The sequence below is a fragment of the Pinus tabuliformis genome, chromosome 1_2 (genome assembly GCF_031772625.1).
Source record: "Pinus tabuliformis cultivar Carrire ecotype Pingquan chromosome 1_2, CPIR1, whole genome shotgun sequence".
Lineage (NCBI taxonomy): Eukaryota > Viridiplantae > Streptophyta > Pinopsida > Pinales > Pinaceae > Pinus > Pinus tabuliformis.
In genome coordinates, this window is record NC_142298.1 from 658811280 (window position 1) to 658825747 (window position 14468).

The window sequence follows — 14468 nt, forward strand, 5'->3', positions numbered from 1 at the left end:
TTTTGTGGATAAAAGAACAACACACAAAGTTCTTAGAATGGGTTATTATTGGCCCTCACTTTTCAAGGACGCAAAGAAATATGTTAGGGCCTGTGATAGCTGTCAGAGAATGGGCCAGCCTAATCACAGGGATGAAATTCCACTCAACCCCCAGGTAATACTTGAACCTTTTGAAATATGGGCGCTAGATTTTATAGGTCCCATCAATCCTCCATCCAATCAAAGAGTTTATATACTGGTTTGCACAGATTATATGACTAAATGGGTAGAAGCTAAGGCACTCCTCAGAGCTAATGAAGAATCAGTGATAACCTTTTTATTTGAAGAAATATTTGTTAGGTTTGGCTTGCCTAGAGAGCTAGTCACACATGGAGGACCTCCTTTTAACTCTCATGGCTTCAAAGATACACTCCAGAAATATCACATTAACCATAAAATGACTACACCTTATCACCCCCAGGCAAATGGGCAGATGGAAAGTACAAATAAAGTCATAGAAGCCATTTTAACAAAAACAGTAAAGGAAAATAGAAGGGACTGGTTTCAAAGGTTGCCTGAAGCATTATGGGCTTACAGAACTACTTGGAGGAACACTACGGGTTTTTCACCTTATGAAATAGTTTATGGTAAAAGTGTTATTTTTCCTGTGGAATTTGAAATCAAAACCTTAAGGACTGCTTTAGTTGTTAACCTTGACTTGACTGATGCACAGACAGCTAGGTTGCAGCAGCTTCAGGAATTGGATGAAAAGAGGTTGGATGCCATCCATCAAACAACCATGATACAACAACAAAGAACCAGGTGGCATGACAAAACTATTAAGAATAAGCAGTTCCAAAAAGGTAATTGGGATCTATTGTATGACTCCCGTTTTGAGAATTTTCAAGGGAAATTAAGAACAAGGTGGCTATGACCTTATGAAGTAGATACCGTTTTTCCAAATGGAACAGTCAGACCCCTAACAATTGATGATTCTAGAACACCATTATTAGTGAATGGGTATCAACTCCGTTTGTATCAACAACCTATTTCTAAAGATGATTTCAAAGCTACTTGCATGACAGACATACACTATGCCTTTTTGGGGGAACCTGCTATCCCTCAATGCACTTAATTTTCTATTTATGTATTTATTTTTAGATTAGATTTCTTAACTAATAATCCCTGTCAAGGGTTGCCTTGTTACAATTAATTATTTTTCAGATCTTAACTTCAGAAGGTGGCTGAGAAGAAAAATTCCAATATAGAAAGAACTAAGTTGCAGCTTGGGAAGCATTGCCATGTCACTTAAGATCATAATTCATTCCCTCTTACATTTTTCTCCACCATTTCCCGTTGCTGAAACACCATTTCCCGTTGCTGAAACACCATTTCTCGTTGCTGAAACACCATTTTCCGTTGCTGAAACACCATTTCCTGTTGCTGAAACACCAATTTCCAGTGCTTAAACACCAATCTTTTCCATTTTTTCCTAAAAAGCACCAATTTCCCCATTTCTATTCCCAAGAATGAACTATTACTCCGATAGAAACATATCTCTCTTCATTGAAGGAATCAGCCATCCATCCTGATAATTACATTCCTTCACTACTACTTCCGATGAATAATGAAAACCTTGTGTATAAAAACCCTCATACTTTACAACCCCTTTTTGTAGTTATCATCAACCTATTAAGGACAAGATAATACTTTTTGGCGCAACAACCAAAGTTAAATATAAAGGTATGCGTGTTTAAGTGTGAATATTAAATTGTAGTTAATGAGAAGATATTGATACGACTCCCCAAATCGTCGTACCACCAACCATATCATTCAGCCGCAGTTGGGGGGATTACCGAAATATCGTAATCATTACATGACACGCTAATCACCGCCATCTCTATTTCTCGTGGTAGTATCTAAGTCACCTCGTCTGTACCCTATCATGTCATAACTGCATTCGTAACGTTCTACTCTGTTTCGACCTCGGCAACTCGGATTTGCACTTTGTATTTTGTCCGAACCAGTAACTATGGGAGGAAATGATATTAGACATGAACCTGGCTCAACGGCATTACTGGAACTCTACCAAGAGGCATACCAAATCTTTCTACAAGCAGGATGGGTGGATTACTTCAGAAGACTTCTGGATTTTGATTCGCAGCAGGTTCTGGAATTTGCATGCAATTTGAGGGAAGGATACTCCACTGTCCAAGGGGTGAAAATTCCAACAACAGAGGAGGACATAGCACAAGTGTCGGGACTACCAACCAATGGTACTCACTGGTTCAGCAGGAATCACCTAATTCTCAATGCACAACAAGATTTTCTGTTACCAGGAGAGCACGTTGAAACCAAAGGCAGGGGCGTCGCACTTCGATCACTACCACCACCCTGACCAACGGATGCAGAATTTGTTAAGAAATATTTCACCTGCGAGGGTCATTGTCAGGTAGTCTACCAACATGACTTTGTGTTATTAAATCATTTGAGGCATGGTCGTTTAATAAATATGCCCTATTATCTACTTGGCTGTCCAAAAAATATGGCACACTATACTGTGAACGCAAGGCACCAACTCCTCTGCCTCACGCACCATCGTTTGGTCCAGCTCTTAATAAATAGAGGCTTTGCCCTGCACAATCCACCTCCCCTCAATAACCCTCCTCAGCAAGTTGAAGAAAATTTCCAGCAATTCGAGGAAAACTCCCAGCAAGCTGCCGAAAATCAGCAACCAGCAGCAGAAACACCCCAATCGAGCACTAAAAATCTGCAGTGGACCCCATCCCTTAATAAAGCTAAACCATCCACTCCCATAGTCCATATCCCCACCGATGATTCGGATGACAATACCCCCATCATTTTCCTTAAGAGGAAAAAGCAACAGAAAGCTGCAACCCCATTAAAAAGAAGAACCAGGGCCTTAGTTAAGGAAGCCACCATTTCTGATAATCCCCCTACCCTGAGGAAAAGTGATCGTAAGAGAAAACTATTGCTTTTCCTGCTTCCTTATCAAGGCAACGAACAAGGTCATCTGCAGCAACTGAGGCCATTATCCCAAATTCCCCACCTATCATTCTAAAATCCCGCACTCCGCCTAGCCCTGAACGTACACCTTCCTCACCTTTAGATGCCAAAATGTAGAGCGTTCACGATTTTGTGACATCATTTTTTTCAAAATAGGCAGCTGTTCCACAAGAACCAGCTGTCGATACATCTAAAGTAGACACCCAAGACGATATAGGGTATGTGGCTGTTACACAAGAACCAACCACTGACCCAACACGTGCTACATAAGAACCACATGTTGGAGAACAAAAGGAAGACAACCTGCATGTGGCTATTACACAAGAACCAGCCACTGACCCAACAGGTGCTACACAAGAACCACCTGTTGGAGAACAAAAAGAAGATGACCTAGATGTGGCTGATACACAAGAACCAGCCATTGACCCAATAGGTGATACACAAGAACCACCTATTGTGGACGCAAATGATGAAGTTGATGTCGAACAACAATTCTCTCCTCCACTAGAACCTGCAACTATAGAAGCCCCGGTCACTTTAGCCTCCCTGCAGGAAGAAAATGAGTTTTTGAAATCGCAAATTAAGGCTTATCAGCAAGAGTTAACAATGGCTAGGGAAACCTATAAAAAGGAACTCAATCTGTACATGTTAGCTCAGGTAGCATCTGCAGCTGAAAAGAGTGCAGAAAAGGATCAATACAATGAATACATGTGCAGTGAATGTGGTGATCTCTATACTCAAGAAGGATATAAGATAGTTGAAGTTCCGTTGTCTGGAGCCAGTCCAGTACCTTCTCCTGTTATAGTAATAAAGGAACACCCTGCTGTTACACAAGAACCAGCAGGGTCTTCAAGAATTTTAGAGAAAGAAACAAAAGCACCCCGGCCTACCCAAGTTGTTACAAAACAGAAACCAGTACCAAAGTCTTTTACAACTATGTATACACAGACTGAACCTTCCCCTGTCAGCAATGCTTACACATAGACTTCCAGTTTTCAAAAACTAAGTGACACATGGAAGACAGAGCATGAGCTCTCACAAGGAAAGGCATTTTAGCAACAGAAGTCATTATGGCTCAACTATGCATACAGAAATTGGGAAGTGCTTGAACAGTGTCGTGCACAACATAAGGAGAATAAGAAATTAAAAACCAGACTGTCCCTCATCTTTGACTTGGTCCAGTGGTTACTCGCTACAAGGAAACCCTCTTTTAACTATTCTGTATTTCTGAGAGAACGCTTAGCGTTCCTCCAAATAAAAGAAATCAAGGATGGAAGACCCCACCAGGTCTCTACACCGTAGCAATTTATTGAGACTTTTGCAGAAGCACTAAATAGTGACCAGAACTTGTTGTGTGAACTCTATCTTCACAATGAGGCTATGCCTGAAGATAGAAAGATTAGTCTACTTCCTCTTGTTGGTGATATCCAAATAAGAGCCTTTATTTCCTTCTTGGCCAATCAGCTTACTTGGCAGAATGATTTTATGTCAGCAACACATAATGAGGAGAACTGTCTTCTCTAGATTCGTGCTGAACCACAAAACGCAACTATCTTCATTGCAGAACATCAACGAATTATACGAGAACCAGGGATGACTGATCATATTAGGAAACTACAAGTAGTAGTCTTGGAAGACTGCCAATATTATGTGAAAACTAAAGGAGCTTTGGCTATAAAAGAAAATAATCTATTCTCGGAACACTATCCTAAAGAAAGACGGGAATATCATCCTTATAATCCTCTCAATCTTCAGGCAGAAATCTCATGCATACCTAATTATGTTAAATGCATTAGACAGTGTGCTAAACGATGGATTGGTTACCACTTTCATTTCCCTCTCCTATGGCTACCTGGACAGCAATATAAGGCTCAATTTAAACTAACCAAACAAGAGGAGTCAGCAGCATAGCAGAAACTTCAGAGTGTCCATGGGTTTAGAGACATGGTTGACAACACCTTCTACAGTTACTGCATAAGCAATTTGCACTGTTCATCCCAGTATTCCGACTCAGATTCAAAGTAGATGTTGCATGCGGACATGCAACCTTTTCAGTTGGGGGGGATGTTAGGACCCCATATTGTCTATTTTTGACCTTATATTTTGTCATAATATTACCCTCCTCAACTCTTAGTTGAAAGCCTTTTGCTAGTGTTTTGACTTAATCATTCCAAAGGTATACAGTAACTCTTCTCATTGCTATATGTTTAATTATTCAACACGTAATCATGCTATCTTTATAATTGATCCTTGAAGTTGACTGAGTTGCTGAACAATTGTTGAAAATGTCTAAAGCTGGCAGGACCACATTTTGCAGTTGCTGAAACAGCGGAAACAGCACGAACCTCGAAGCTAAAACAACAAGAACAACATGCGAACTTTGAGGAGACAGTTGAGATTTGCGTATCAGATCTGCAACAGCAAAGGAATCTGATCGATTATTGAGTAAACTGTTACATTGGTCGTAACGTTCATGATCCACATTACTGTAACAACATTCTGTTCACGGGAACTGATTTCCCTATTTTTGTACAAAGGGGTGAACTAGAATATATAATGAAATTCTGTTGTAATAGAGGTCCTCTCTATAAAGAGGAGACATCTACATTAGAGGGGGGATAGAGAGGATGAACAAGCTGTAACACAGGAATTGTAGTGGAAGGACGAGACTGAATCTTTCTGGTAATATGGTATATTGACAGATGAATAAAGTTACGTTCTGAGTATTTCATCTTAGTTTCCGTGTTCTGGGGAATCTTGTGAGAAGGACAGGGCCCACCTTCATCACAAGATTCACCCATCTTCCTTTTGTTGTGTGTTGTGTGTGATTTCTGTTTATACCTTATTCACGAGTACTGCTTCTGGTGATATTTTACTTTTGCTAAGACTCTGTTTCTCTTTTAATCGATTGATGTTGTATATGAGTGCTTCACCAGTGACTAGGATTTACGGAGTGTATTGGCGAACTGGATAACAAAGGCAGGTGTTGAATGTCTCTACTTTGGGGATAGGGTCCTGATCCTTTGTTACAGGATAGCCATCGCTTCCTCATGTAGATTTATTTTCTTTAACCAATTATCTGTTCCTGCAATAAACCATAACTACTGTAACACAGAGTAAGGGTTTAACAGAGTATGAATTGTTTATACTACAACTTTTAATGCTATTAAAATCGAGCACATACAGTATGTAGTCACATTTGAAATAATCGGACTTTCCCGGGTTGACAATTTATGTGGCACTCGACTGTTTAATTAATAAACAATTAAAGTGACCAACAAAAGGATCAGCTGATTATCAAAAATATGAGATAGAGGTGAATCAATAGGATGAATATCCTGAAATAAATGAGTAGTGTGGTTTTCTAGCTCATGTTCAGTGGAACACATGACAACAATATATTGTACCTGATGAAAATCTACACTAGCCAAGAGAGAATGATAAGGACTTGAAATAATGGCTAGTGTACTCTCTTTAGTAGACAAATCAGGGTGAAAGGAGTGTTGTGTATTATAATATTTTGAAAATGAGCTTTCACCTATCAAGATGGTGCTGAGAGGAGAATCATATTAGGAAACCCTAATTTCAGAAATCCTAATTTGACCTGGTTCATTGATCTCATCAGGATCATGATAACCTAACATAACCATAAGCATAAGCTGAAGTGCCTCAACTTCCTGACAAGTACCAAGACATTCAGAAGGAAAATCATCAAATCGCGGTGGCTTGGTGAGATCAACAAGTGAACATGCCAAATCACCATCAGAAGTGTTAGTGAATACATTTTTGACAAGATGACAATTGTTGGAGCCACTGATTGGTTAGGTTGGGCATCTGATACATGAGATTCTTGAAAGATTAAGAATGTGGATGAGTTCATTGAAGGATTTCCTTAAACTTTTATAGTTGGAGCATATTCCTCTTTACCCATTAAAGCTTGCAAATTGAAAATATCACGAATAAGAGATTCAATATCTTCACCTTCCAATTGTGAGGTATCACCATCATGTACATGATCAAAATCAAGTATAATAGGATGAATGTGTAATAAATTTCGAGCAAATATTGGTGTAGTAGACTTATAAAAAAAATTAGGGTACAACAGATGAAAAGATTAAGATGAAGGAGCATTAGTTAAAGTTAAATTAGATCCAAGATTCACATCCTATACATTAATATTAGCCTGAGGTACAAAAGGAATAACTTGCACGTTATGGTTCTCAAACTGACCCAAACACCCAATGTTATTTGTCAAAAAGCTTTGTGCTAAGGTCATGGATGAAGGAGAATGTAGAGGATTCTTAGAAGAATCACCACTTTCAACCAGATCTGATTCAATATTTTGATTAAACATCAAATGATAATGACTTGCGTTATGCTCCATGGATTCGATAGGACATTCAAATTTATTCGAGACTATAGAGAGGTCATTGCAAACAAGTGAATGAGGGAGAATAATATGAGGAGATTCAGGAAAATATTTAGGAAGATGATTAAAAAGCTCAAGTTGAATCTTATCAGTAGGGAAAGATGTTATTTCAACTTGATCCTCGGTTTGTCCAATTTCAATAGGATTTATGAAGGGTTTGAGAGCTGGACAACTTGATTCCTTTTCTTGCAAAAAATATTCATCATCTAAATTATTTATGAGATAAATTTCATTTAGTGATGAATCAAAAGGAGGATGGGAAATTTTACAAGTAGTAATTTCATTCTTGGAGGCTTGAGGATTTTCCCGACTCACAAAAATAGGCAAGTCAAGATTAGGGATAAGATCTATCCAATTTGTAACTTGAAAATTATCATGATGATCATCAGAATTAGGATTTGCTTGATATTGACAGGGTTGCAGAGCAACATAAATCAAACATCAAAATTTCTCACCCAAATACATCTAGTCAGCGTTTGTTTCAGGAAATTCACAACAAAGATGAACAAACCTAGCAACAAAAACCTTTAATGATTCTTCTCGTTTCAATCTAGGCTGATTTATCCTTTTAAACACATCTTGAGATTTATACCTCTCAAAGGCTTGGCGAAGCTTACTAATAAGTTGTTCAAACAAATGAATTGAAGCAACAGGTAACATGTGGCACCATTACTTGACATGACCCTCAAGTGTGAGGGTGAACAATCTTCCAATAATATCTTTATAATGTATTTCCTTAGAGTGACAAAATGTAGCATCCCCGAATAAAAAAATGTAATTAATTAGATTAATCTAGCAATTTATAATAAACACGCAATTGTCAACTAATTAACATCAAGGTTCAAAACTATAAGTAGGGATACTTACCTGTGTTTTCCGGGTTGAATGCTAATTGAAGTCTTGTAGTTGCAACAAGGTTTTGGGGATGACTCTCCACCCAACCATAGGCTCAGTTTCATAAAATATTGCTACAACTGGCCACCCCCGAGCCCTCAATCAACGTACTACTGCTAGGGTATCTTTTATCAGATAACACTATTCTCCCAAGAGAATGGATGATGAAATCATGGAATGATGGAATGCTAGAATTCCTCTCATCTTCCTCATCATCTATTAAATAGAGAAACATTGGAAGGGGAACCGCATGCACACACTCCATGTGTCTACATGCAACTTTATTGCTTTTCTTGTTTTATTTCTTTTGTTTTTACTTTTTGATAGCTTTACTAATTTTTTTACTGTTTTCTTGTTTTATTTCTATTTATATTCCTTTAGAGCTTAGTATTGTTATTTATTATTTTATTATTATTTATTATTACTATTTTTTATTATTTATTTCTTTTATTTTTAATATTACATCATTATTATTATTATTATTATTATTATTATTATTATTATTATTATTATTATTATTATTATTATTATTATTATTATTATTATTTATTACTTATTATTATTATTATTACTTATTATTAAGGGACATTGCGTACTCTCCCACTTTAAGGAACTTCGTCCCGAAGTTAAGTTGAATTATTTATTATTTATTTATTATTTATTATTTATTATTTATTATTAAGTTGAATTATTTAACATTTTATTTTGTTATTTATTACTTCATGTTTGCCCGACACCCTCTGCTGAACTAGTATAACCAGCAGGCATCGAAAGTTTCCACAACACCTGGGAAATCTCAAGGAATCTCTATCCTTTTTCTCACTTTCGGCACTAGGCATAAGCCTGCCTAGTGTGTATCCTAGTCCAAGGTTGGCCCCAAGGCTCATGCTTGACTCAGACCTCATCTGCCCCAAGGCAAGCATCCAGTACGGTACTCAATGACTTCAGGCATCTCACAAGGCTAGCCCACTCTCTCCGCAACTACTAAGGCGCACATCCCTAGGCATCGAAGTCCTTACACCCCCACCAAACTCCAACATCCCAATCCGATAATAGGCACCTAGCCTAGAACATCAAGCATTTGGCCTCCTCAAGATGGTCCCATAGCTGGTCAAGAGCTATCCATCATGAGCTACACAAGACAAAGGAACCACTGGCATATGTATTGTTGATTGAGTTTGTCCCCAACCCATATGGTGTTACTTATTCTCCCTCGTGCATATGGGCTCACACGAGATCATCAAATAAACCGGCCCTCTCGGCCCATTTGTGGAGTCCTGTGAATCATCACACCTCAACATGCAACCCATACATTAGCTATACCATCATAGTATCATAGAAAATAATCCACATGCCAAGTCTTGCATGTCATAATGAGAACATTCATCATTGTTAATGGAAACATTATGAATAATAATGAACTGCATGCTCGTGCATGTCATAAATTTGTATGCAACTATCACATGCTTCACCTCATGAAATACCATCATAAGTTATAACATCAACATATTTGCATCAAAGACATATCATGACTTCACGTAATAAATGAACCACATGTCAATAAACCTCATATTATAGCATCATAATTCCTATGCCACGCTATGCATATCATATCCATCATGATTATTCAACATTAAATACCTATCATCACATAGTAAATGAATATGTCAATATACCTCGACATAACATCATAATGCCTATGCATATCATAATCATCTTTTGTGGAAAGAACCTTTTTTAATGTTATGGGAACAAAACTTGATAAGTTTCTCTATGTGAAGTCCTACTCATGAAACAATGAGTGCAAATCAGTCAAGTACAATGTCTATTAATTGACTCTCACTTCTTTTGTCAATATGTACACAATCCTTCTCAAGGTATCCTTATAAAATTTCTAGCAACATTTCTTTCCTATACTTCAACTATTAATTTTTTTTTACCATTTAAACCTTTAAACATCTTCCTTGTTTATCATCACTGGTCATTATGAAAATTCTCAACTTCATATCTTCAAACTTTTAAACTATGTAGATCATTACTATGACCATTACCAATCATGTTTCTCGGTCCATTCATCAATACCCTTAAAAGAACTTTCTTCACAGATATATTTTTATTTTTTCTCCTAGTCTTAATTTCCTACTATTCCATGTCTACTAGCTTCAAAAATGGAAACTTCTTAAATTGACTTTAATTTCTCACCTCCAATCATTGTGGTTTCTTTTCCTCCTCTCTTAAAAGCATAGCATTGATACACTTTGGAAATGTTGTTACTATTCCCCAACTTGGGTAATACCCTATAAATAAATTCATTAAGATGGCTACCAAATGTAATCCGCTTATCATTTCCTGTTTTAAGACATCAACATAATAAAATTGCCTGATCATACATCTTGTTATCCATAATTCATGCATATAGTTAGTCACCTATGGAAAACTTTACAATGTGGCTCTCCCATTAGAGGGAAAACTATTATAGATGTTGTCATGCACACAACTTATCTCCTTCAATTGATCAATTTTTCTATGTTATCATACCTTCCAGGTTCCTTCAAAATGACCTTCATTATTACCATGATTATTCAACTTCATTAGTTGATTGCCAATATTTTCTTCTTTATGTGCATCATCCTTAGATAGACCTTATAGTGATACCTTTAGAGTACCAAGTTATGATTATACCAAACTCTTCCATTATGTTCTAAAATAGGTTGCCTCTTCTTATTGATTTCTTACCCTTGTTGTGACACTTCCTCTCAACCACCTTAAGTATCTATATCCAAGTTATCACATGAGCTATCACATAATCACATGAGCTATCATTAGTTATCATCATTAGAAAATTTGCAAGTTTCTCCTTTCCATTTCTCCTTAGACAACTTTATCTAATATATGAAATTAACCTTGAATCACAAAACCTCATGTAACATTATACTCAACATCATAATAGTTAATAAACCACTGCCGTTTATGAGGTTTGCATGTTCTAAATTCAAAGAACTCAATCTTTAACCATAGAGAATCTAGCATCAATCTGTCTATTCATCATATGCAGGAGAAATTCCCTTTCCTAAAGAAAAATCACCATTTCTATCCAGAGAATGAATATAAATACTAAGTAAACAACAGTCACAGAGAATTCATAATTAACGGAATTGGACATTGTTATAGTTTTGATTCTCCACATGTATACTAAATAAGATTTTCATTGTAGTACCATAAGAACTATTGGAATAATGTTATTTAGTATTGTAAAACCATAAGCATGTTTTTGTTTTGTTTTGCAGAGCATTTTACATCGGCATTTATAACATTCAGATTTTGTTGAGAACAAACCACTCATGGGTGAGAATTATTCAACAGAGTTGTTAGCATTAATTTGTGCTGATCCAAGAAACAGGATGGTGCTTGCTTTGAAAGAAAAAGGAAATGAGTCTGAAGGTTGTATAACATTCCAGAACCAATTAACCACTGTAATTGATCGCGTGTTACTTTCTTATTTGTGTGCTGTGTGAGTCAGCGAATTTATCAGCCGTTTTAAGTTCAAGAAAAGATGCTGGCTGTGTGTTGGTATTGCTAGATGATTTATTGGTTATTCTTATCGATCCAACCCAAGACAAAATAAGTAATGCAAGTTATCAGATTTAAGATCTGCCCATCAACTCTATAAGTATTTAATTTCGAGAAGATGATCTTTGAAATGCTGAATTTATGTGAGGTTATGAAGTGCTAGATCTCTAAAATATCATTAACGATTTCAGCTTTGTGAAAGGTAAAGCTCATATCTCACTATCATACAAAGGTTTTTCATTTCTTTTTCGAAGTTTGGGCAATAAAGAGGTGGTCTGCAAGGGCAATCCATGGATGTTCAAGGATTCTAGATTGGTTTTACTTCCTTGGAGCAATAGTTTCGATTTAGGCACTGCATAGAGGGATTTGATTATCTTTGGGCAAGGCTTCCTGGTCTGTCCCTTCATTTTCTGAAATAAATTCTAGTTCCAACTTCTTTTAGTCCTCATCTTGAGAGGTCGCCAGTTTGCAAATGTTCCCTAAGCTTGCATGGAGATTTTAGTCCATGATTATCTCGATGAGACTGAGGTACTTTGCAAGTTCCTAAAGCAATAGATTGAACTAATGCTTTCTTAACTTACATTTGGTTGGAAAATGGAACTACAGGATTAAAAGAAAGGGAAGTACATGATCACAGGCTGCTGTCAGATATTAAATATTCAGATATACAAAATTAACTTTCATATCTATAGTTTGGGCTTCTAAACCCACTGAAACACGTATATTGACAGAACTGATTCCAGATCTACTGCTGAACTTGACAAATCTCGAAATAAACATGTAATTAACTAGAAAATGACATGACACTAGCTTCATGGCTTGCTTCTGTTAAAATTGGAATGGTTTTGTGCTTTGTAAGGTTATGATTTGATTTGTAAGGTACAACAAAAGAAGTTGATGACAGAGTGACAATACCAGCATAAGGAATGCAACAGGTACTTTAGTCATATCTTCAATCAAAACACAAATAAAGTAGGTAGTAGAAGCCTGAAAAAAAATGTTCGCATCTTTACTCGGTTTAATGATCAGATACATATACAGATGCATCTGCTTGCAAAAAGGCATAGGGTTCGAACTATCGCTACTACTATTATTTTCAAACAGTTAGCAAAAGCACAAGAACATGTAGACAGTAATGGGATTTTTTTTTTTTTGTTGACTTCACCGCGGGTTTCAAGTATGGTTTTCAGGGGATTTTAATGGTGAATGCAGAGCAACACTGTATACAGTTAGACTGCAATGCCAGTGCCTTTGCTTCTATTATGAAGTGATGCGCTAAGATGGAGGCTGTCGCAGAAAGTAAAATTGTTCATACCCACATCATCAAAGCTGGATTGGAGCAGGACAATTTCATCGGCAACAATCTTGTTACCATGTATACTAAATGTGGTAGTTTGAAGGATGCACCCAAAGAGGGTATAGTACTGAGGTTCTAGAGCTTTTCTCTCGAATGGAACGCGAAGGTGTGATGCCAGATAGCTTTACTTTTGCGACATTTGTCAAGGCGTGTGCAAGCCTAGCTGCTCTGGATCTCGGAAAATAGGTTATGCTTTTGATTTTTTAGAGGCTTTATCTAATCAATATTTGAAGTGTATAGGTCATCGATTATTTTTCTTTAATGGATTTGATCAAAATTAATTGCACAAGAGTTCTTTGAAGTATTTTTTTTAGTGGAATTCTAGTTTTGTTCAGTGAGGACGCTGGCACAGTGATCAAGGAAGCTGGATTTCTGAGACTTAACGATAGATAAGCTGGATTTATGGAGAGTAGAAGGATTACATATATGTTAGTGAATATAGGCCTTGCTATCAATCTTTCAGTTATAGCTTACCTATTGACTCATCTAATATTTAGGCCTGTCAATCAAAAGACTATTAGAGGATCAAATGCTCAGGGAGATTTAGGAAACTCTAACAAGAAGGCTCAAGACAATGTGGAAATCAAGAAGAAGAAAATCTTCAAGGGAAATTGTTGGAGTATTATGGTCTCACCAAATAGGAAACAAACATAGTGGAATTACAAAAACGGCTACAACTAAACACATTTGAGATTGAATGGTCAATTTAAAACTGAATTTTTTGGAAACTCAAAAGAATAAACTTGAAGAGGAAGTAGAGAAATATTCCCTAGTAAAGAAAGAGCTTGAATTTGCCAGAGCAATGATTAAAGAACTTCAAAGACAGATACAAATGGAATCTATGAAAACAAAAGAGAAACTTCTTATACTCAACCAACAAGTTGGAGTTATTCAAAACACTGAGAAAAAGTATTCTAAAAATAAATTCGGGATTGAGAAGCAACATGAGAAGTGGAAGCTGATGCTAAAACTAGACAATGTAGAAACCCAAATTGCTTCCCTCTCTAAAATCACAAAGACAGAGACAATGCAAAATATAAAATATCAAAAATATAAAAATCCAAAGGTCCAACAGAGTTGAAACTTACTCTGATACCATATGTAACATCCCCGAATAAAAACATGTAATTAATTAGATTAATCTAGCAATATATAATCAACATGCAATTGTCAACTAATTAACATCAAGGTTCAAAACTATAAGTAGGGATA